Source organism: Crassostrea angulata, chromosome 2, assembly GCF_025612915.1.
Source record: "Crassostrea angulata isolate pt1a10 chromosome 2, ASM2561291v2, whole genome shotgun sequence".
Lineage (NCBI taxonomy): Eukaryota > Metazoa > Mollusca > Bivalvia > Ostreida > Ostreidae > Magallana > Magallana angulata.
In genome coordinates, this window is record NC_069112.1 from 78,355,541 (window position 1) to 78,382,352 (window position 26,812).

Genomic DNA, 26,812 nt, shown 5'->3' on the forward strand with positions numbered 1-26,812 from the left:
CAGAGTATGAACATGCAAGTGGCATGTTAACTGTGAATGTTGATATGAATAAAAAGCCATGACAGTTCCGCCATATATGTGTTTGAGTAATTTTTACTTATGTCAGAGGTGATGTTGGATTAAATACAAATTCAATTGAAGATCAATAAATGCACAATATATATATATATGTATAATTGTGCAAGAGTGGTTCAATATTTATGCATTTCGAAATAATTGGTTGCATGGACATTATTTCACACTGTAATAGCAACCTGATTGTAAAAGTCAGCTGTAAATATTAAATCTAAAGACGATACAGAACAACCTCATATTATACTTTTTAGAATTGATATGCACTTGAACCTTTACCTGAAACGTCACGGTGATAACTTGAGCATAATGGGAACTGTCGGTGATTGTCGATTGCTGGAATATATATATATATATATATATATATATATATATATATATATATATATATATATATATATATATATATATATATATATAGTCTTTAGAAAATGATACGGGGTGAACGTAATCGATTATTGCATGGATTTCGATTGTTGTAATAAAAGTTTCACTTGGAGTCGAAGTGGAGCAGAAATAATCGGAAATTACAAAGACTGTTATAAGTTTATCACAAAAAATCGAAGTGTTTCGGAAAAATGTGATGATTGACAATTATTGCAAACATTTTTGTAATTAAAATTTGTCGCTGAAATTCGACGAGGATAGGCTATAATCGATATTTGCCTATGATTGACAAAAAGTTGAGCAAGGACTAATTTTCTATTTCTCTTTTATTTGATACGTCTCATTAAATGCTGTTATGGAGAGGGGTTGCGGCTTTTAAATATCGAACGGGCTTTTATTTAAGTTCTAAGTGACATGTACCAGTGGAAATAATTGACAGAGCTAAATAGTTGTCAGACATTGTTTGTCTGTCCGTCTGTCTCTCCGTCCGTCTGTCTGCCTGTTAAGAAAAATCAATAGCGATGATTCGTAAAATAATTTTACTTACTTTCTTTTGCAATTATGCATTGACTCAACATATGCAACATTCATGGGTATAGATTCGCTCGATTCTTAATTTGTACATGTCAACATGACTTTTGTTTGGTTAATTGATTTTTTTTTTGGGGGGGGGGGGCGGGGGTATTGAATAACATATATTTTTTAATCTTTTTATGTTTTAGAAGAATAAATAAAAAGGCATACATTTATAATCTACTGGTATTATATGATATCATATGCCAAAGATGTATCAAGCGGCCAGAGTACTGAATTCTTAAAAAATGACAATAACATAACTGTCAGCCATCTCAAAAAATCCATGAAACGAAATACAAATTCAAAGCAGAGCAACACGGACCTGTAAAAAGATAGAAGTAGGATCAGGTGCCTAGGAGGAGTAGGCATTCACTGCTGACCGGTCACTCCCGCCGTGTGCTCTTTGTCGTAATCGGGAAAAAAACCCGGAAAAGTCCGTAGACAATTAGGTGATTGATTATGGTCTAACAAATAGAACGAAAATCGTCAGTCAGTAGGCGACCCAATAAAAGATTGTATTTGCTGACAAGATCGTTGTATCGACTATAGAACTTACAAAAGATGACTTCAAACAAGACTGTTGATAGTCCTGCTCTATCAACTTGTTTGTCAGTAGCTTGCATTGAGGAGTGAACATCCTTTGATTTTATAAATAAACGTTGTGTGTCTGAAGATTAACACTTAAATTTCTAAATTAAACTAAATACTCTTTGGTGACTACTTTATATGAAGACCAAAAAACACCGAGCTGAACAAACATTCTTTTACACACCAGTCTATTATTAAGATCAAATTGCCTCGTCATCATATATGAAATTGCGTTCTTGAAAGCGCAAATTGACTGTTTCAATTTTTAAACATTACCAGTGTCAATCGATATGGAAAGAGGTTTCTAATTACTGAAGCATTAAGAATTCATTTAATTTGAAATCAAAAGCAATGATTTCCTCATAACGTACTCTTTTTTAGGAATCGTTTTTCATGTAAAATGATCAAAACAATTCCCAAAAGGACAATTTCGACGTGAAATCAAAGAAAACGAATTTTCAAGCTTTCTATAAATATTAATTTCATTACTCGCCGTTTTGCGTTTTTTAAATTTTAATTGTTCTTATAGATTGCAGGGACTTGCAGCAAAGAACATTAAGAACGTTGAGTTTCAAACTTAAATGCAATTTTTTTTTCTGCAATACTTGGTAAAAATCAAATAAATAAACCATTACTCAGATGACGTCATGGAAATTATTCTCTGTTCTTGCAAAATTTGCACAGGACATATGCAAATTCTTAAATTTTAAACTCAAAATAAAAGGAACGCATCGTTTGTTATGTACCACTGATAGAAAATAAAGTCAATAAAAATTGATTCAGATGATTTCATTGATTTAATTCGCGGAATATTAACTTAATAAATATAATGTAGATACCCAGCTATATGGGCAAGAAAAATACCATGCAAGTATTTACAAATGTATTACACTTTTTGCAAATCTAATCACAAAATATATAGAGGATATCTATATTGTGTGATTTTATATTTGCTTTATCCAACGAGTTGAAATGGTGTATATATTCGCGAGGCTTGCCGAGCGAATATAACCATTTCAACGAGTTGGATAAAGCAAATATAAAATCACACAATTATAGATGTTCTATTTATCTCATACAATTTGATTTATATTATGAAGCTTTTGAGACAGTCCCTTATGTGACCCGAATTGTTTTTCAAAGATTAAAAACGATGATGCAACGTTGTGCTATGCGGCTATTAATTTGTGACCTTGCGCAATACAATGTAGTACGTCATTCCTGAGATAAATCTAACTGTTTTAATGTAAAGTTTCACTGAAAGAAACCTTAAAATAATTTTTAAGCTCTAAATAATTTTTCTTAGAGCTTATTCTCTTAATTAAATGGAAATTCCGATTAGAAGACTTGAATAAATCAAGGTTGTTGACATACACAAAGTTGCGAATGCTCGTTAGTTTGAATATTGACTCGAACGAGGAACAGTTGTTGATGTTTAATAAAACAAAGACTAGGCTAGCCTTATGATTCGAAATTGAAAATAGTGAATAAGGACGCTTACTGGTGGTGGAATAAAAGTCTTACGAAACATTATTTCGGTAAGTCCTTGTATAGGGTGGGCCTATTAAACACAACCAGAGCGCTCTGTTTTCATCGCGTCGTCAGGATGAACTCCTTGATAGTTAACGTAATTTGCAGTTTTATAAACTTCACAACGCAAATTGAAAGTTGGAAGTGGGCTAAATCTATCAAAAATCTTGACAAAAAAAAAAAAAGGGTCTTGTGGTTACGGTTATGAATATTTTTGCAAAAAAGGTGGGGGTGGGGAGCTAACCCCCCCCCCCCCCCCCACTCACAAAAGCCCCCCGGTTCCGACGCCTGTTCTACGCAGTTATGTGTTTTCCTTCATATTTGTAATTTAAATCTTTGACAAAATCAATTTTATATTAATTTTTGTAGTAGATATAGTTATGTTGAAAGTACTAGCAAATCTTCGAAAATAGGTCAATGAAGCGTTGAAGCGAGGGGCTGTGTCAAAAGTAGTTCCGACCGGAAGTATTTGATATAGCATCACCCGTGTGATATAGCAAAGGTTTATCACACGGGTAATATACACCACACGTATGAGATAAAATGATACATACTTATTTTTTAATAACAAGAAGTGTTTAAAATCAAATTATGTAACACTATCCGTTTTCTATGAAAAGGGTTTTTAATGATAAATAAAAAAAAGTTTCGTTTAAAAAAACCAGATCATCTAACCCTGTTAACCCGATTAATGGGAAGTGACCATTTATGCAAAGTAAATAAAAAGAGAAATTCAGATTATTTTTTGGGAAAATTTTATAGTATACTATTATTATATAATACCAGTTGGCATTAGGTTACCATTACAGATATGATAAATGTTCATTAGTTATGAATTCCACCACTGCCGCCAATCAGTTTGTAGTTCAACTTTTTCGTATTTAAATTAAACATCAACTAAATTAACAATATCAGTGACATATTTCTAAAATCGATTAACATTTTTTCGCATATAAAGGGGAGGGGCATATATCTGATCATTTCTTTGTTTCAAGTGGAACACCATGGTGTCAAAACATAGCGTTGCCCGTAACTGTTTATCATAAAACATATTATTACATTGTTTATTTTACCGTACAGTAGCATTTGTGCTGTCCAGCATGTAGTTTGTGCGTCTGATTTGTGATATTGATATTGAAATGTAGTTGGGACCTTAAACCAAGTTAATAAATCTGATCGCAGGTTGGGTTTTTTTTTTTGGAAAGAAAAGCCGGAGCCAAAAATACTGAGATTTAGAATGAGAGCTTATCTTTTTACATTTTATGGAATGGCCTGTTTGACTGTACTGCTTTGCTTAGTAGAATTATGTGTCGGAGCGACATCTGCAGTTGTATTTGGCGAAAGGTATATTGGTCCCGTTGTCCTGGTGGTGGGGATCATTGGACAGCAGCAGTGTCCGGGAATGTAAACACAGGCCCAAGCTCTGTCGTGGAGTCAACTACCGAAAACAGGAACTGCTGTGTGAACTCGTGTCGGCCATCAACGAAACCGAACCCAAAACTGACTATGTTAGAATAGAACTTGACCAGGTCAGTTTCCTTTTTTGTATTTGCTTACTCTATTTTCTGATTATAGATAAAAATTGTACTAAAAGCTTTATTTTGGTTTTATTTTTTTATTTTTTGTAGAGAGAACTGCAATTCTATTAACTTTAAATCTTACTATAATTTAGGTAATTTGATTCCGCTCATGATATGAAAAAAGACTAATACCTCTTTAATTGAAAAAAAAAATATTTTCTGTTTAACTTTAATTTTTAAAGTCACATGTTGATCTCATCTTTCCAATAACGTTAGACAGAAGTGATATGTACCGTATTCAGGATCTTTAATGTAAGCAAGATTTAGCAGAAACATGTGATGGTATCCACTGTGGAGTTTTTCTCGCTCATATTGTGTTACATTATTGGATATTATCAAATCGTTTTAAATCAAATTTGGGATTTTTTTACGTAGCTTTTGTAAGGATTTACATAAAAACAGATGCAAAAAATATTCAACAAAATATGTTTAGAAGGCTGTGGTGTCAACAAACTAGACAGCAGATCTTTCTTAAATTTAAAGTTATGATATATTTAGCAAAAACCAAAACCAAAGGAAATATACATACATTTCACTTTTAAAATTTAGGCATTTTCCTATATTTCATATAGAGCTCTACTTTTAAAGGAGTTCAATAAAGTCCAAAATTGGCCATGATCATCGAACCCTCTCACAATGTCGTGTGTCGATGGTAATTATTACATATCATATCGTTCCATCATGCATCTCTTGTAGACTGATGTCACAAATGAATGCCGGGCATGCTCAACTGATGATCTGTGTGTGACGCTCTCTAGTAAGAAAGTCCAATGTATTCGAGGTTGGTTAACTAATTATATACTTGTACCATAGTATTTAAAGAAGCAAACATAAAAACGTATGGCTCCTACCCTGGTATTGCAAACATAACTTTGTTGGTATCGTGTCTAAATATTAATGGACAGATCTGATTATATACACAGAACTAGGCAATTTCCAGTGTCAAACTAAAATACAACAAACTTCATATGCTTTAAGCATCCGTTCTGATCACCATTTAGATGATCGACTGAAAAATGGTTATAACTAGATGCATATAATCAAAGTCAGAGAAAAGTATTCAAAAGTAAATTTGTTAGAATATTGTTTATCAGAAATGTAATCTATTAATGTCCAGATGTTAATATAAAATTGAAATCATGTATGCGTACAACTACAGTTGTATAAGGTGAATTATAGGTCCAAAGGGTCGGGTGCAGATTACTTAATTTCGAAAAATACTTCGTATTACAAATGTAATATATGCACAATTTCACCATAATAAACAATTACTTACCTACTTACTTACTAAATTGTAATAAATCATATTGTATATCAGATGCTACTTTAGTTCACTTTATTTTTTTAGACAACGTTATTCCAAATGACTGCACTTCTCTGCACAACATTAACTGTGGTCTACCTAGTGGACTTTACACAATAAAGCTACCATTCCTAAACCACGTGACAGTTTTCTGTGACATGGATAAAGATGGCGGTGGTTGGACAGTAAGGACATTGTTATGTACTTTCATATATTCCGAAGGCTCAAACAATGGAATTGAAAATTGATTATATTAAGATAATTTTCTTTCAAAAGACTAATGTATGCAAACATATCCCTACATATGATATATTATTGGTTTGAAAAAGGCCCACACATTATATTAAACAAAGCTGTAGATGTGTTTATTTAAAAGACATATCGCAAACGTCTTTTTCTTGGTCCCTTGATTTTCAAGGTGTTTCAGAGACGAAAGGACGGTTCTGAGGATTTTTACAGAACATGGATAGAGTACAAAACCGGATTTGGGAATTTGAGATCTGAGTTTTGGCTTGGTAAATATTCCGACTTTGTTCTAATTCAGATTCATTTAGAGGTTCTTATATTATATTTTTGCAATACTGATCGGGGTAAAAGACTGGTTCAATTTTAATAGGTGAGGTTTAACATCATTTAAGTTATTTCTAAGTGGAAACAATGTGTTGGTGCGTTGTATGTTTTACTGTATTTCTTGTCAAAAAAAAAGGTAAGCTTATTTCACAGCTGTTATTATTACAGGTAATGACAAACTACACCACCTGCTGAGTCAGGGGACGTATGAGATGAGGATGGACATGGAGGACTTTGACAACCAGACACGTTACGTCAAGTACAGCAGATTCAACGTAGGAGACGAATCAACCAAGTTCACATTCACGATATCAGGGTTCTCCGGGAACGTTGGTGAGATTTTGTTTCCGTTTACTCTAATGCATCTCAAAACTTTTGTCGACCATATATTTTTGTTAAAATAAAGTTTGAAGGGTAACATTTTATAATTAAGGAGGTTTTTTTTTCTAAAGATAAATTCGATTTTTATGAGCACAATTAGAAAAATGTTGCATAAATATACCGGCTTCAAAAATATATTTAAGCTTTGTAAACGGCAAAGTCATCCGTTATCTTAAAGTGTATATATCTAAATAGCTTTATTAGTTATGTTTGTTTAATAAACACATTTTATACACTAATATATCTTTAAAATTATCGATGAAAATATATTTTAAAAAAACCCAACGCATATCCTTAAACAAGTATAGATAGTTTAAACGTATTCTATTTGGCTTGTACGATATTTTGCGGAAATTAGTTTTTTTAACAAGTTGGCGTAAATTTGAATTAGCGTATTCTTGAATGTGACTATTCTTAAACATATATGCATGGCATTTAGCGATGTACTTGATTTAGCGGAAGTCGCATTCCGCCAAAAGCGTTAAATAGAATACACAGCCAAATGTAGTAGGTTTACAGTATCCAACATACTTACTAAAAAAAACATTGTCTCTCATGATACAAATGTACATAATTAATTTTTCAGCGTTTATACAATTTGAAATAAGATTAAACCTGGAAATTTAAAAATAAAAATAAATGTGTTTTAACTGTAGATGATTGTTTTGTGCAAGTCATCAACAATATGAAGTTTACCACATGGGATCAGGACAACGATAGGTATTCAAGTAACTGTGCCGCCCTTACGAAATCTGGATAGTGGCACAACTACTGCACCTGTGCAAATGTTAACGGCTTGTACTTGGCAGGGGAAACCACATTAGAAAACGTAGGAGTCACCTATAGGTATTGGCGAGGGTTCTATTATTCCCTGAAATCGACGCATCTCATGGTTAGGCGGTTAACATAGACCCCGCTAATATCACACTTCGGTTTCAAATATTGGATACAATAGCTTATTGTAATATATGATAATTGACATGATATCTTCTTTTTATTTCATTTTTAGCTGCTAGTTCATGCATACTTATGATAATGTCTCAAAATTCGATCCAATGGTTACAATAGAATGTTGCAATATGTGATGATTGATATGATCTGTTCTTTAACATTCATTTTTAGCCGCTAGTTCATGCATCATTAGTTGTAGTTGACCAAAAATAAATCCAACATAAATCGAGGACCCTTTTATCGTTTAAATCCAAAATGTCAAACAGTTTACAATCATACAGCCAGGAACGGAAAACACCTACCCCTCTTATTCTGATAGAATATTTGAAATATGCACAAAACAACTGTCCTCTTTGTTGATTAACTAAACAAGAATAAGAATATACAACGATTGGTTCACAAATATCTATAAAGTTATAATTGTTCTATGTGGTGGAACATTCATTTTTTTGAAAACCTGCAGAAACGGCCGAGTATTTCTTCTGCTAAGTCAGCTCGGAACTTTCAGGAGTAACATATATTTAACTTCTGATTTCCAGTGGACAACGTACAAGTTGGGAAAAACCCGTCCAAATAGGCTAAAGCACGATTAGATCTGTTTTAAAAGAAAAATGTACAATGTTGTTTGACATGTTTTATTGTAATAAAAGCTTATTCGACGAGTAAAGATTGAGGGAAGAGAAATAAAAATTAAAGTTATCCTTTGTTTCTTGTTAATTATAATAAAAAAAAAGTGTATAATCTAATTTTGTTTTTATTTTGTTTTCTTTTTCAATATTTAGATTAAAGTCAATGTTTTATACAGTATGTTTGCGAAAATCAGCGTTTTTACCGTGCAGCTATGACTACCTCGTATCTTCTTTCATGCGCGGGTAGGTTATTTGGAATTTACGGCCATCTTGTAAGTTTGGGGATAAAATTGCAAATAAATCTTGAACTGGCCTGTTTATGTCTAAACTGGTCAACAACTGGTGAAAATAGACAATATTTCGCATGCAAGTCAAAATCACTACCTTTTAAATCACTGATACACTTACCAGCTGTGGAATTGGGCAGCTTAAGACTTATTTTGATGATTTAAAAATATGAAAAGGGTTTTTGTACTCTCTACAACCATTTCTTGAAATTAAAAAAAATGAATCTTGCACATTATTATGGTAACTTTCTTTCAACAAAGTACTGAAGAACTGACGGGAGTTGATTTTGTCGATTTTTATTAATTTTAAAATCAATGATATGTTATTTTGCATGAAAAAACCATGTAGTTTCTAATTTGAATTACGTACATTTTTATAATATGAATTTTAGGACTTTTTTTGACAAGAATGTCGAGAAACCCCCATATGAATCATGTTAAATAATATTTAAAGATAAAATTAATTCAATCAAACTATGTATCAGTGATAGAAATATTTCTCGAAAATTGTATGGATCCAAGCAATATGGAACTCTAGTCTCGTTCAACCAAACGCTCAACTGACACCGTAAATCTCCGACAAGGATTTACGGAGACAGCTGAGATTCGCATAGGAAGATACTATATTGAACTCTGGCGTAGGAATACATACGACTACAAAAAATATTTAAATTGTTCGTACCATTTAAAATCTGACTATTTTCAAGGTATTTATAACTAGGTGTCCTTGAAAAACAATGCTTTAGCATACATTACATCGAATTCATCAATTATTTTCAAGAACTAAGTCTTGTCAGCAGTAATGATTTGTGCTGAGGTGCAAACACTGTTTCACTTTCGGTTTGTCTGAGTGACTGCATAGGAGAGTTGATTAAAATCAACTCCCAAAAAGGACACGTTATTTTATCATTTGTCGTAAGATCTTTTTTAGAAACAAGAACATTCCAGTCTATACTTAAAATTCTTTTGTCAATGGTGTCACATTGAAATTATATTTTTATAGGAATACAAATGCTTATAAATTTCAATACAAAATAATATGTGTTTATTGTGACATACATGTAAAAGCCTGTTTGTGAGACCGTATGTTGTTGAATAAGTTGACTTCAATTTTTTTTTCAAGTAGGGTAGACATGTAAAATATTGAATAAAAACTGCATTTCTTTTTTTTCAATAAAATTATAGCTTAATGTTCCCATATACACAGACAAGAACATATCAAACAAATTGATGGCTGTGTAAGACGTGTTTTAGACGTAGGGCGCCCTCTTCTGTTACTGTGTTACATCTTGAATAAACAACTTAAGACTGTTTTTTCATTAAATGGTTGCAAAATGGACGCATTATTTCTATCTTATTATTTTTTATTTGGATTTAAATTTTGAATTTAAGTCTGTAGCTGTACAGTTAAAAGTTATTCAAAACGCTGTTGATCTGCTCTTGTATGCGTATACGGTATGTAATATGTAAAACCTCATATTTCTTGCTTTTTAAAGTGCTAAGCATAGCTCAGCTCTTTATTGTTGTTAGACCTCTGCTTCTGATGCATCGAATAACCGCCCCCTATGAGCAGAAATAAACATCACTTAAACTGGTTAGAGAGCCATTTTCAAAGGTTTACGCACATAATTGCACGGGGAATTGTTGTTCGGGCTATTGTGAATCTAAGGCGCGGGGCTTACGTACATTACTGCAGGGGCTGTCACGAAGTGATAAGGAAATACTAGTATATACCGCATACCAAAGATGAACTATAGAAAAATCAAATCGATTTTTTTTCACTAAGCTTGCACAAAGTTAATTTCTTTTAGAACCAAACTAGGTTAGCGCTTTTCAGTACTATCAGTACTTTTATTTCTTTTGGCAACAGTTTAAGTCGCATAGGGCAGTTCAAGAAATGTTAACAATTTTATCCTCAAGCGTACAAGATGGCCGCTCAACCCCCTCTAAGGAAGGCTGTTAGGGCTCTAGCGTACTTATTTTTTTTTTACCGCAAATTACCAAAAGCGAAGTCAATTGGACATGTGTTGTCATTATTACGAGAATTCAGAGAAAATGCCAAACTTAGGTAGCACACAAGCCAATGAATCAATGAACCAGCTCATAGCTACAAAAGCCCCAAAAGCTAAACATTTAGGTGGATCCTTTTCCCTGAGTCACCAACTGGCCGCAGCAGTATCTAAAAAACTGCGGCAAAAATACCTTAGTCAGGTATTGACTGTAAGCAACAATGATGTGTCAAATAAATCATATTAGGCAAAAAATATATGCATGCATGTAACTTAAAAATTAAACATACAAAGTACATGTACTTATAAAAAATAAATTTGTCAAACTTGAAATTTAGTCAAAGCTATATGAATATTAATATGAAACGTCATAAACAACATTAGAATATGGAAATTATGAAAATGTATACCGGTACATGTTAACAAAAGAATAACATACGTTTCCGATTTGAAATTTAAGGTTCACGATCGTCACGGACTATCGCCAGGACATCCTACAATTAAACACAATGAAAAAATGGACAAAGAAAGAAAAGCAGAAAAATGTAGTTAACAGACAAAAAGAACAAAAACTCGCTGTTTAATGCGCTATTCAATGCAAGTAAAATCAACAAAAACACAGAAATTCGAAAGGGCATTGGGTATTCAACAGCGGTAGGCTTCAATAATACAGATATCGAGGCACTACACACTATTCCTGAAATAAATGAACCACCAGCACAAATTTGCGTTGACACAGAATCTGCTTTGGGCGCAGATATTGTAGTTTCGATCTGGAAACTACAGGATTTGGTAAAACAATATAACACAATTTTTACTTTATTAATACTTTGCAGACTGTCAGCGGCTTCTTCTCAATATTTTTTTTCTTTTTAATTAGGGTCTTCCGTCTTCAGCGGAAGACCCTACTATTATTCTATTGTTTCTTTTTCACTTTTCTTATTATTCTTTTTATTCTTTTTTTGTCTTACAAATTTTGTGCAGGCGATTTCTCGAAGACGGCTCATTCGATTTTCTTCAAATTTTAAGGGTTGATGTGTCAGCATCTGAAGTTTGTACCGCCGTTTCAATTTTATGATAATCACTTCCGGTCGGAAGTTATCGTCCGTTTACGATTTTTAAAAGTCAATTTTGTCGGCTAGAGATCCAAAAAACGAATAAAGATATAGGGCTGAAATTTTCAGAGAAGATAGACAACAATTTTACCTGTTGCAACATGGTCATAAAAACGTCCGCCGTCACTTCAGGTCGTCACCGGAAGGAAAGATAAAAAATCGATTTTTTCAGCTTTTTGCTTTTTATATATTTTTATAACCGGTTGATAAAGACTCTTTTACTGATTCAGAATATGAAATTTGTTTTGAAATCGATTGATTTGTTCCCAAGATATTAAGCATCAAAGACCTGAAGCGAGACTCCAAGTAGCTCAGTCGTTAGAGTCGTGGACATGTGCCCAGGCGACCAGGGTTCAAGATTCGGGTGCCGAAATTTTGTTTCCTAATGTTTTGAGTTGATTAACAATTTAGTCTTAAAAGTGAAGGATTTTATCTCATTTGCTCAAAAATCGGACGGAAGACCCACTCGTTGCTCGCAACGAGAACGAGCTAGTTTTAATATAATTCATCAACCTTTTCTGTATTAATCCTTATCTGGTTTGCTTTTCAGGATATGATGCAGATATAGTTTAAATTTCAGCATAAATGGTGGAAGGCAGTTTAGTAAATACATTTTGCCAAAGAACAAATTTCAATAGCCGCATCAAAAGTTAGAAAAATTGAAAAAACATGGTAAGAACCTATATTACGATGGGCAGGTCGTAGAGGCAGACAATTTGGAGCACGCTATGTCTGTATTTTTTAAGTGGTTACCAGATAAATCGCTAATTTTTGTGCACAGTGGAAAAATCTTTGATTCAAACATTTTGATTCAAACTTTAATTTCATTGACCCTTTCGAAAGAAAAGATTGTCGAATATGTAAATACTCTTCCTTACTTCAGACAAAAATATCCCGAACTTTACAATCACAGTCAAAATAATTTGTCCAGGATACTTTTAAATACAGACTATTCATGTGATGCACACAGTGCTCGAAATAATGTACTGGCTCTTCAGGAGTTTATTTTGTATGAATACATACAGGCATCTCTTGAGTTATTCCTGAAATTTTTGTTTCGGTTTCTTATGTAGAGGCCGGTTTACGATAGTTTCATCGTAAGAAACAATGTTTGGTAAAGTTATCACAGTTATCAAATGTAACAAGCAAATCCATGGTGGAAAAAATAGCTGGTTCAGGGCTGGCCCTTGATGATCTTAAACGAACTTTCAAACGCGGGGGATTGATGGAGTGGCATTGCTTGTTTCGGAAAAGGGAAAGAATGGAAAACCAGATTTCTAACAGATCTCAAATATTGGAAAATATCAGTTAGAAAATAAATTTATTATCTGCTTATTAAAACGTTTACACAACATAAAAAGATATTATCGTTTTATTTTATTTTTCATACATGCAAGTGAAATAATTACATCGCAAATGTACGAAAGCCGAGAAGGATCATTCGAGATTCGAGATTCGAAATACGAGATTCGAAATACGAGATTCGAGATTCGAAATTCGAGATTCAATATCTAAATTAACCAATCAAATCAAGGATCTGAAAATATGTATCCTAGCGACATCAAACTGTTCTAAATAAAAATCATACGTACATGCTCTTATATACAAATAAATGCTATGTTCACTTCTCCCTACCTAACTAAATAATTATTTGTATTTACTTTCACACAGAATATCTAAGTAGACTAGTAATAATGCAGTGTGCTTCGCGGATCTAAGTGATTTTGTTTGCCCTGGTGCATTTCCACCTGATGCGTTTGAACCCTAAGGTATTTCACCACCAGTAATAGTTTAAAACCCGGGTTTATTCACCTCTTTTGTGTAAAAATGCGGTTATGGTAGAGAACTTCATAAGCGTAGCTAATTTTTTCTGTAGGGGGTCCTAGGCCAATTAAAAAAAAATTTACTACGTAAATTTAATAAGCTCCAATTTTCCCGAGGAGGGGGTCCAGATCCCCTGACCCCCTCCTTTCTAGATCCCCGCATGAAGATTAGTACATGTATCTAAATAATCTAAATATAAATAATCTGTCCTGTTTCACTAATAAATATAAGCATTACTTATCGTTTTTATGTATGCATACAGTGATACACTAGTACTATGATTATGAATAAATCATTGAGATATTATCACATCATACGAAATATTTAATAAATACAATTTTTTTTCCTTTTCCTCAGTAAACAACTTATTATGAGTCTTACTTTTGGAATTGTTTTCAATACCTACTCTCTACAATTAAAGGTAGGGATGATAGGGTGCCAATTTGTTCACATTGCCGATTTCTTGTGCAGAGAACAGTAAAACCTTTTATTTGATTGGGCATGAATATTTCAAAATTAATTGTTGTACATATATTTTGTTATAATTCATTCATTGATATATCAACAAGAAAGAATAAAAGCATATGTTTCACAGCCAAGTTAAGTTTCTCTGTAGTTTCCTACCCCCCTACCCCCCACCGCATGAAAATTGAAAATAATTACATATAAGTCATACAAATGTTTACTTTTTTTGTAAGTAAATCTCTAAAGATGTAAATAAGCACTGCAAACAAAGATGTGTGTATTTAATATACTACTACAGTACACTTAGCCAGATAAAATGTAATCAGGATGAAGCTACAAGGGGTGAGTGGTGCAAATTTACCAATTTGTCGCCATACACACAGATGTTACCAAATAAAGAAACTGTGAGTGGTGTGTGGAATGCATAAAAGGTGGCGGCAAATTATCTCAAATAATCAGTGCAAAAACCCACAAATAGGCTGTTATTTGTTATATATCCTGCAAAAACATTGATAAAAAATGTTATCGTCCCATAACATAGCCGATTAAGTTAATGTGTACATATGGTCAACGTACATGTAATTCTAATATTCAAGAAGGCGGACGTATCAGGCGGGGATCCAGAAAATTAAATTTAAAAAATGATCGGTTGAATTACATTAAATGCTTTGAAAATTGTTTTAAACTATCGCACGGGTCAAAATGCGTGATAGAAGCTATGTACAGTGTAATTGGAAACTTTCATTTTATATCAATATGTAGTATTACCTATTATAACAAATGAGAGTATAGCACAACTGCCACAAGCAATACATGTCCTTTACCGGCACCACCTCTCTCCCCATAAAAAAAATGAAACAATTGCCGTTTTATTTGCTTAAATGTGTGTGGTTCAAGATTTTTCTAAAGGACATACCCGATTAGAATTGAAAAAGAGTCGTACGTTTAAAACTAATTTTGTCAAAATGTTTAGATTCATTTGGTTATATTTTGGTCCATTTGGGTAAATATATGCACCAGCGCAGCTCTAATTTATATATAATCAGGCCATAAATTCAAAATATTTTCAAAAATTAATAGCTTTAAATCCAGTGGATGAAAGAAAAGGAAAGCAAGTCGAACTCGATGAGTGCTAATACCTGTGTTGAATGAATGGTACAGTAGGATATGCGCAAAAAAGTCCCGTCTACTCTTTCCTACCCTATAATTATTGGAATATTAAATCCGATTATAAGAGTCAAATTAAAATTCAAGTACGGATATGTACCTGTTTATCAAAAGTAAAACTACTCATAATTTATCTACAGTGCATCGTTATGGAGCTACACAGAAAGTTTTATATTAATTTGCCGAGCCAAATAAAAAAAAACCTGGAAAACGAAGAGAAAACAACGTGGGGACAGAATAACTGACAAATTAATTAGGACTATATAGCCCCCCCCCCTCTTGAAATGTATATACTGAAAACAGATTATTGGCGTACAACATCCGCACACAATTAAAAGAAAATTTCATGTTTTTTATCATTTTAGCTAGCTAATGTAAGACATCACAAATACCCCAAACCCCCTCACGGAAAAGGAAATGCTAGGTGATGAGAGAGAGAGAGAGAGAGAGAGAGAGAGAGAGAGAGAGAGAGAGAGAGTCGATGTAAATCACAGGTGCGCTAACACCGTTAAAATTAAAGCTTGCTAGTTGGTTTGCCCTACCCTAGCTACCTCCTCTCTTTTCTCGTTTTAGAGGCTTAATTATTGTCTATATATGCTTGTAACAAATCAAATCAATTTCAAATTCTAAATTAAACTGAATTTGACACTACAAAACTCTCTCTGTGTCTGTCTGTCTGTCTCTCTGTCTTTGAGGTTGTAAATCATTATATCTTCTATGGTTTTAAACTTTATCATAACCTATATTTTGACATGTCGATTATTTCATTGAGTTTCGTTTCATAGCTAAAACATTTAGATTAAACAGATCTTTCTTCGCGAGCCGATTTTTACACAGTTGGGGCGAATACACTTCGGGTTAAAATTGTTCGGGGGGGAATACATACAGGGCAAACAAAACCACTTAGATTCGCAAAGCCAACAGTGTTATTTCTAATTTAATTGTTTATACTGTGTGGGGTTAATTCATCAATGTTAATTTAACCATTTTATAACCACTATATAAGAGCTATTAAGACATTTATTTGTAGGAAAGAGCATGTACGAATGATCTTTATTTAGAACAGTTTGATGTTGCTAGGATACAGGTTTCAGATCCATGATTTGATTGGTTAATTTAGATATTGAATCTCGAATTTCGAATCTCGAATCTCGTATTTCGAATCTCGTATTTCGAATCTCGAATCTCGAATGATCCTTCTCGGCTTTCGTACAAATGCGTGTTAAATGCGAGTAGTTTTGATAAAAAAATAACCTGAACGTGACGTCACCGTGACAACGTTATACAGCGTAATTGATGGCGTCGGAAATAAGTTGCTTTTTTACATTTACGACAGATATGAATTTAAATATCTCAAAAAATGGCCCCGATACCAATAACAAATTTGATCTTAATACAGAAAAAATTATAACTTGTTTATTATATTCGTTTTTGGTGAATTTGTAGGCATCTTTAAAATGTGTATTTTAGATATGAATGAAAAAACTCTGTGTCTTTTGGTGAATTTCTAACATTATTCATTGACGAAAGCAAGCGAAAATGCCGAGTTTTGGCAACGATTTTCTCAAAAAGTATCCCCGGTTGACCCATTTTAACATTAATTAAGTTATAAAGGGGATAACAATCTATCCACAAGCTATTTTCTAAAGATCTGTAGGCTGCTGTCATTTACTAGATCTTGACATAAAACCCAAAGTAATTGTAATTTAATCGATTACTTTCAAAAGTAATCAGCCCGCTCTTTGTTAACAGAATGCAAACTATTCATGTAGAAGCATCATGGGATCGATATTATTTACAACCTTTGAAAAACAATTATGAAATTAAGAAATAATAATTATATCAATCCACGTTGAATGTGACATGAATGAACAAATCTTTTTTCCAACTGTATATAATTCAATTTTCATTCCTTTTATTGCTTTTGTCCCCTTTCTCATTATTGACCAGTTTTGATATATTTTCATTGCCAAACTACTTTCCACATACGGACATCTCTAAATCAAGTCCTACACATCAAATTATCGCGTAACATACATATTGCACAAAAACAAATTAGATAAATAAGTTTTGTAGGGTCTTTGCGCTAGCCATAAATTTTTAAAAAAAATTCTTTTTGGGGTGTCAAAAACTGAAAAATGACATTTTAACGAATTATTAATAATGATTAATTTTTAATTTTATATATTGAGTAAACTTGTTTAATTTTTTCTTAAATATTCTTATTTGTGACAAATCTAATCTGCATAATGTCAAGACCGATTAACTTCACAAACAAAGAAGGATAACTCTGGGGGGTTTTGTGGCAAATGTAAAAAAAATGTATCGCAAACTCTTTTATAAAAGCCTTCGATTTTCATTATGTTTACGACCCGGTATTTAAAATAACTTCTTGGTGAACAAAATATATATATATATTGATTTTTATGCAATTATTTTTATGGATTTTTACGTTCTACGCAGAAAAGTATATTCGTTAAGCAGACCATAGAAAATTTATTGATTACATACTTCTCTGTTTGTTATTAAACAAAAGTGTGAATGTTTAATTCCTACAAAATATGTGTGTGTGTTTTCTTAAAAGTGTTTTGTTGCGTGAAGTATGAAAATTTAACTCTGTATCATTTCCTATTTACAATATCAATATAAGATTGATGTAAGACATGGGTTTCTGATATCTTTATTGCCACATAAAAATTAAACAAAATTGAAATGACGATTTCGTATTCCTCTAGAGTACTATTTAATAAGAAGGAATATACCCGCACAAAAAACTGAAGTCTTATGTCTTTAATGGTATGCAACGAAAAAGATTTACAAATGATGTAGTTTATAGTCAGCTTCACTGATAAACAATACATATATTGATTTGATAATTATTTTATTGAATGTTTTTTATATAAGTCCGTCTTACACACATTTCTTAGCAATTTCAATTGTTGGCTGTTAATAACTGAATGAGAAATCAATTATCAAGTATCATAAGATGATCAAATACGACCGAGGCGGATCAAATCCAATAAAACCTGAAGGGCTTGTTGATTAGATTTGACACGATCATCTTTAATCACCCAATACTATAGAAGATAATAATTCTTATAATTTTCAGATAACAAAATAGATTCGTACTGTTATTACATACATGACGACAAGGAATGTAATTATCATGAATGATTGACTGCTAGTTTACATAAAAATACTGGTATACTGACTCTATAGCAATTACATTGCCTTTAAAATTTTCAAACAGACATCAAACCAAATTGTCCGATGCCTCCGGTACCTCCATCCAAGCATTTCCAGGGACATCAAAGTTCAACTATAACTTGCAAGTTATTACACATTTAAAAAAAAGAATGTCGCACAAACATACTCTGCTTTTTAGACATGGCAACCAACAGTGTCCTCTTTTATGTTCTTTGACATTAACTGTATGCCATTGTGACATCAACTGTATGCCAGTGTGACATTAACTGTATGCCAATGTGACATTAACTGTATGCCAGTGTGACTATAACTGTGTGCCAGTGTGACATGACCTGTGTGCCAGTGTGACATTAACTGTATGCAAATGTTACATTAACTGTGTGCCAATGTGACATTACCTGTGTGCCAGTGTGAAATTATATGTGTATCAATGTGATATTAACTGTGTGCCAGTGTGAAATTATCTGTGTGCCAGTGTGACATTAACTCTATGCCAGTGTGACATTAACTGTATGCCAGTGTGACATTAACTGTGTGCCATTGTGTCGTTAATTGTATTCCAGTGTGACATGAACTGTATGACAGCGTGACATTAACTGTATGCCAGTGTGACATGAACTGTATGCCAGTGTTACATTAATTGTATGCCAGTGTGACATTAATTGTATGCCAGTATGACATGAACTGTATGCCAGTGTGACATTAATTTTATGCCAGTGTGACATTAACAGTATGCCAGTGTGACATTAACTGTATGCCAGTGTGACATTAATCGAAGCCAGTGTGCCATTAACTGTTTGCCAGTTTGACATTAACTGTATGCTAGTGTGACATTAACTGTTTATTATACTTTCATGTTAAATACTGAAATCTGATTGGTTTAGACGCATTTGATAATCCGTTCTGTTACCCTCAGCGTTAGCAACACACTTAGCAACGGGTAACACAACGAATTATTACATGCGCGTAAATTATGCGCGTACGGTTCGCCGTGAAATTCACGTCATTTCTATATAAAAGCAGTAAAAAACATCTTTAAAATTAAGAAATTCAGTTGAATTTGACAACCCTCGAAAACCATTGTCAACCTCCGCTTCGCATCGGTTGGCATTGCTTTCTCGGGGTGTCAATTTCAACTGTTACCCTCCCAAACAGGCACTATTTATATAATGCCAGTGTGACATGAACTGTATGGCAGTGTGACATTAATTGTATTCAAGTAACCTTTCTCCCACCGACAAAGTCAAATCCGTTATCTGTAATCAGTATTCGATAGCTTAAAAACTTATTGAAACATATGGTATATTTCTTCGTAAACAAATAGATAATTTTAAATCAAATCATTAATTTCCTCCATAACTCTTGCATTTAAGTGCAGTAATATGCCATCCGTCTTAGCCATTTTGTTATGTTCTTATGTAAAAATATATAGTGTGATATTAACTGTATTCCAGTGTGACATTCACTGTATGCCAGTGTAACATTAATTGAATGCCAGTGTGACATTAACTCTATGCCAGTGTGACTTTACTACTGTGTCAGTGTAACATTAACTGTATGCCAGTGTGACATTAACTGTATGCCAGTGTAACATTAATTGTATGCCATCGTAAACAAATAATTTAAAATCAAATCATTAATTTCCTCCACAACTCTTGCATTTAAGTGCAGTAATATGGCATCCGTCTTATCCATTTTGTTATTTTTTTTTTATATATCTTCGTCTGCATTTCTCTAAATGTAGTTACTTTATTTTCATTCATATCTAATAAGTATTGACGCTCGAAAAAATAAAAGGAATATTGGCCGAAAAATATTTTTTTACCCTTGTATGTATATTACAAATTATAAAAAAATGTACTCTTGCTATTATATTTAATGACCGCTGGTAAATCTTCTCATAACACTGTTTATGAGTCCTGAATACAACTTAAAATTAATCTACAATACTATTTCATGGACGGCGTGGGGGGGGGGGGGGGGGTTGTTGTTGTTAAAACCAATGCAAAATGCCGTGTCACTGCCATAAAAGAGAACAGAGGAAAATGAATAAATCATCTAATCCTGTTCATGGCGTGAATTGTTATTTGGACTGTATTTCCGTTTCGTAATCTTATATTCCCTCGTCGTAGACAATGAACACATACAATTTCTTCCTTGTTCTTGCACAATTTTGCACAGGACAAAAGCAAACTCTGAAATTTTAAACTCAAAATAAAAGGAACGCATCGTTTGTTATGTACTACTGGTAGAAAATCAAATTAATAAACAATGACTCAGATGATATCATTGATTTCATTCTGGGAATTTTAACTTTACAATATTATGTAGATACCCAGCAATATGGGCAAGAAAAATACCATGCTAATATTTACAAATGTATTACACTTTTTTGCAAATCTTAGCACAAAATATAATGGTACAAACTTAAGAAGTGTTTAAAACCAAATTATGTAACACTATCCGTTTTTTATGAAAAGGGGTTATAATGATAAATAAAAAAAGGTTTCGTTAAATAACAAAACGAGATCATATTTGTTAACTCGATTAATGTGAATGTGACCATTTATGCAAAGTAAAAAAAGAAATTTGAATATTTTTTGGGAAATGTTATAGTATACTATTACACCAGTAGGCATTAGTTAACTATTACAGATATGATAAATGTTCATTACTTATCAATTCCATCACTGCCGAAGTTAAACATCAGCTTAATCAACAATACCAGCGACATATTTTTAGAATCGATTTACATTTTTTTTTCTCATATAAAGGGGAGGGGCATAAATCTGATCAGTTCTTTATTTCATTTGAAAAACCATTGTTTCAAAACATAGCGATGCTAATAACTGCGTATCATTAAACATGGCATTATAAATTGTTTGTTTTAACCGTACAGTAGCATATGTGCCGTCCAGCATGTAGTAAGTGCGTCTGAATCGTGTTATTGATATAGAAATGTAGTTGGGAATTCAAAACAAGTTAATTTATCTGATCGCAGCGTTTTTTTTCTTCTTTTTTTTTGGACAGAAAATCCGGAGCCAAAAATACTGAGATTTAGAATGAGAGCTTATCTTTTTACATTTTATGGAATGGCCTGTTTGACTGTATTGCTTTGCTTAGTAGAGTTATGTGTCGGAGCGACATCGGCAGTTGTATTTGGCGAAAGGTATACTGGTCCCGTTGTCCGGGTGCTGGGGATCATTGGACAGCAGCAGTGTGTCCGGCAATGTAGACACAGACCAAAGCTGTGTCGTGGAGTCAACTATCGGAAACAGGAACTGCTGTGTGAACTTGTATCGGCCATCAACGAAACCGAACCCAAAACTGACTATGTTAGAATAGAACTTGACCAAGTCAGTTTCCTTTTTTTGTTTTTGCTTACTCTATTTTCTGATTATATATAAAAATTGTACTAAAGCTTTATTTTGGTTTTATTTTTTTATTTTTTGTAGAGAGAACTGCAATTCTATTAACTTTAAATCTTACTATAATTTAGGTAATTTGATTCCGCTCATGATATGAAAAAAGACTAATACCTCTTTAATTGAAAAAAAAAATATTTTCTGTTTAACTTTAATTTTTAAAGTCACATGTTGATCTCATCTTTCCAATAACGTTAGACAGAAGTGATATGTACCGTATTCAGGATCTTTAATGTAAGCAAGATTTAGCAGAAACATGTGATGGTATCCACTGTGGAGTTTTTCTCGCTCATATTGTGTTACATTATTGGATATTATCAAATCGTTTTAAATCAAATTTGGGATTTTTTTACGTAGCTTTTGTAAGGATTTACATAAAAACAGATGCAAAAAATATTCAACAAAATATGTTTAGAAGGCTGTGGTGTCAACAAACTAGACAGCAGATCTTTCTTAAATTTAAAGATATGATATATTTAGCAAAAACCAAAACCAAAGGAAATATACATATATTTCACTTTTAAAATTTAGGCATTTTCCTATATTTCATATAGAGCTCTACTTTTAAAGGAGTTCAATAAAGTCCAAAATTGGCCATGATCATCGAACCCTCTCACAATGTCGTGTGTCGATGGTAATTATTACATATCATATCGTTCCATCATGCATCTCTTGTAGACTGATGTCACAAATGAATGCCGGGCATGCTCAACTGATGATCTGTGTGTGACGCTCTCCAGTAAGAAAGTCCAATGTATTCGAGGTTGGTTAACTAATTGTATACTTGTACCATAGTATTTAAAGAAGCAAACATAAAAACGTATGGCTCCTACCCTGGTATTGCAAACATAACTTTGTTGGTATCGTGTCTAAATATTAATGGACAGATCTGATTATATACACAGAACTAGGCAATTTCCAGCGTCAAACTAAAATACAACAAACTACATATGCTTTAATCATCCGTTCGCTCTGAATCACCATCTAGATGATCGACTGAAAAATGGTTATAACTAGATGCATATACTCATATATATATATATATATATATATATATATATATATATATATATATATATATATATATATATATATATATATATATATATATATATATATATATATATATATATATATATATATAAATTTCTTTTTTTTTAGACAACGTCATTCCTAATGACTGCACTTCTCTGCACAACATTAACTGTGGTCTTCCTAGTGGACTTTACACAATAAAGCTACCATTCCTAAACCACGTGACAGTTTTCTGTGACATGGAGAAAGATGGCGGTGGTTGGACAGTAAGGACATTTTTATATACTTTTATAAATCTCCAAGGCTGAAACAATGAAATTGAAAATTGATTAAATTAAGATAATTTTCTTTCAAAAGACTAATGTATGCAATCATATCCCTATATATGATATATTATTGGTTTGTAGAAGGCCCACACAATATATTAAACAAAGCTGTAGATGTGGGTTTTTTTAAAAACATATCGCATATCTTTACCAACATTTTTTTCTTGGTCCCTTGATTTTCAAGGTGTTTCAGAGACGAAAGGACGGTTCTGAGGATTTTAACAGAACATGGACAGAGTACAAAAACGGGTTTGGGGATTTGAGATCTGAGTTTTGGCTTGGTATTATTCTGATTTTGTTCTAAATTAATATTAATTTAGGAACTCTTATATTAGATTTTTTTTATTACTGATTGATGTTTTAAGAAAATTGAATCTAAAGTCTAACGTAAAACAATATACAAAAAAAGTTTAACATTACTTATTGTATTTCTAAGTAAGAAAAAAAAATATGTAGGGATGGAATAGTTTATCGTTATTCTTGTAATTGAAGTAAATAAAAGAGTGAGCCTCATTTCACTACTCAGGTTTTTTTTTCTCAATGCTGTTAATTATGCAGGAAATGACAAACTGCACCACCTGCTGAGCCAGGGAACGTATGAGATGAGGATTGACATGGAGGACTTTGACAACCAGACACGTTACGTCAAGTACACCAGTTTTAACGTAGGAGACGAATCAACCAAGTACACAGTCACGATATCCGGGTTCTCTGGAAACGTTGGTGAGATTTTGTTTTTGTTTTCTTAAATGCGTCTCAAAAATTTTATCGACCATATTTTTGTTTTGAAATAAAGTTTAAATGGTAAAATGTTATGTTTTACGATATAAAAAAAAATTAACTTGATTTTTTTATGAGTACTATTAGAGAAATGTAGCACTAAATACACCGGCTCCAAAACAAAAATTGATGGAATTATCTTGAAAACAACTGTATTGTCTTTCATTATATGAATGTACATTGATAAGTAGATAAAAACAATTATTTTACAGCGTTAATAAAGTTTAAAATAAAATGAAATCACTTAAGAAAAGTAAGCCATGTGTTTTCATTGTAGTTGAATGTTTAATTACCGTGATAAACAATAGGACGTTTAGCACATGGGACCAGGACAATGATATTGTGTCTCATAACTGTGCCTACACACACAAATCTGGATGGTGGCACAGGAATTGTGTCTGTGCAAATGTGAACGGCCTGTACTTGTCAGGAGAAACCACCCTTGACAATGTAGGGGTCACCTACATTGGTTGGCGAGGGAGGTTTTATTCGCTGAAATCGACGCAACTCATGGTTAAGCGAGTCACATAAACCCCGGTAACAACACACTGCGGTTTCAAATTTCGAAATACGTATGCTGATGCCTCTCTATACACATCCATTGAATACAATACACTGTTTTTGTATGTGATAAGGGACATGATATCTTCTTTTACTTTCGTTTTTTTGCTGCTAGTTGATGCATATTTATGATAATGTCTCAATGTACGATCCATTGGATACAATAGGTTGTTGTAATGTGTGATAATTGACATGATGTCATCTTTTACTTTCGTTTTTTGCTGCTCATTGATGCATATTTATGATAATGTCTCATCGTACGGTCCATTAGATACAATAGGTTGTTGTAATATGTGATAATTGACATAATGAATACTTTTACTATTATTTGTTGCTGCTAGTTTATGCATATTTATGATAATGTCTAATTGTACATATGTACGATCCATTGGATACAATCGGTTGTTGTAAAATGTGATAATTGACATGATGTATTCCTTTACTTTCATTTTTATCTGCTAGTGCATGCGTTATTTGTTGTAGTTGACCAAACAAAATGCAAAGTAGAGGGTGACCTTTTATCGTTGACATCTAAAATGTCAAACAGTTCATCATCATTCGGCCAGGAAAGGAAACCACCTACCCTACTTTTTTTCTGATAGCATCTTTGAAATATGCACAAAAGAACTAAACGAGAATAAAAATATACAACTATTGGTTCACAAATATCTATAAACATGTTTTTACATGAAACATTTATGTTTCTGGAAGTCTGCAGACACGAGCGAGTAATATTCTCCTCTTGGAAAGCCTGCACACATGGACGAATTCAGTACTCATCAGGCGCTGACTTATACTGTGATTGTGGTACTTACGTTTACCGCTAAGTACCGCTAAGCTCTGAACCGTCACGATTTACATATATATAAATAACTCTTCATTTCCAGAGGACGCGGCAACGTACAACTTGCGAAGGACCCTGTTGTTTGACATGTTTTAATTGTACGAATGTAGCTTTGGAATATTTATATTTGTATTTTCAATGAGAAAAGCTTCTTCGACGAGGAAAACATGAGGGAAAAGAAAAGAAAAATGTATGTCATTTTTTTTGTTAATGCAATCTTATGAAAATAAAACAGTGTTTTATTTAGTCTTGGTTTTGTTTTTTGTTTTAATATTTAGATCAAAGTCAATCTGTTATCTAGTTAATGTAGCAAACACATCGTTTTACTGTTTAGCTGTAACTACCTCGTGTCTTCGTTCATGCACGGCGGGTAGGTCATAGCGGAAGTGCGGCCATATTGTACGATTAAGAATGAAATTGTTAATATTTCTTGAACTAGCTTGTTCCTGTCCAAACTGACCAAGACTGTTTTTAAAAAAGAAAAGAGGGAAAGAAATCAAATCTGAATTTCTAAATGTGGGTTTGAATGTAAACTTCGCATACAAGTACATAGCATTACATTTGAATTACTTACATATGTAATAGCTGTAGAGGTGCGCAGCTTACATGTAAAGTGGCATGGTCACAATTCTGGTTAAATTCTATTTATCTGTTTTTATTATTTACAAGGCTTTACAAATGCATTTCAAATGACCAAAACAATTTAGAAGTCCTTGTCATGTTAACAAGATTTGTGGCCTTTTTTGTTTACATAGGTTTAATATACCAGGAAAACATTTTTCTCGACTGATTTGTCTATGTTCTTATTCGTTTTAAGCATAAACAAGAGGCCCATTGGCCACAAATCGCTCACCTGAAGTCTTTGCATCATTTTATTTCGATTTTACCATATATTAAACAATACATACAAAGAAGAAACAATTTTATCTTTGGCATGTTTTTATTCATAGTTATTTTACACATCAAATGAGACTGAACTGTAAGCTCTAAAATACCCATTTGCATTTTTAAAAAATCCCATTTCACTGAAAAAAATTTAAAAATATTTGTTAAATATTTAAAAGATGATATTGGCATCTGTTTTGTATTTCAATCATTAAAAACTTCTTCATCAAATAAAAATATTGCAAGTGTGATGAGGACATTGGACATGTCTTATAGACTAAACTCAAAAAACCATCTAAAGTCTATATATAGTTG

At 32.7% G+C, this 26,812-nt stretch overlaps 1 pseudogene; it reads left to right on the forward strand.

Moving 5' to 3' along the window:
* The first annotated feature begins 2,270 nt into the window (after nucleotides 1–2,270).
* LOC128172224 (uncharacterized) lies at nucleotides 2,271–24,906 on the forward strand (annotated as a pseudogene).
* Nucleotides 24,907–26,812: the final 1,906 nt, after the last annotated feature.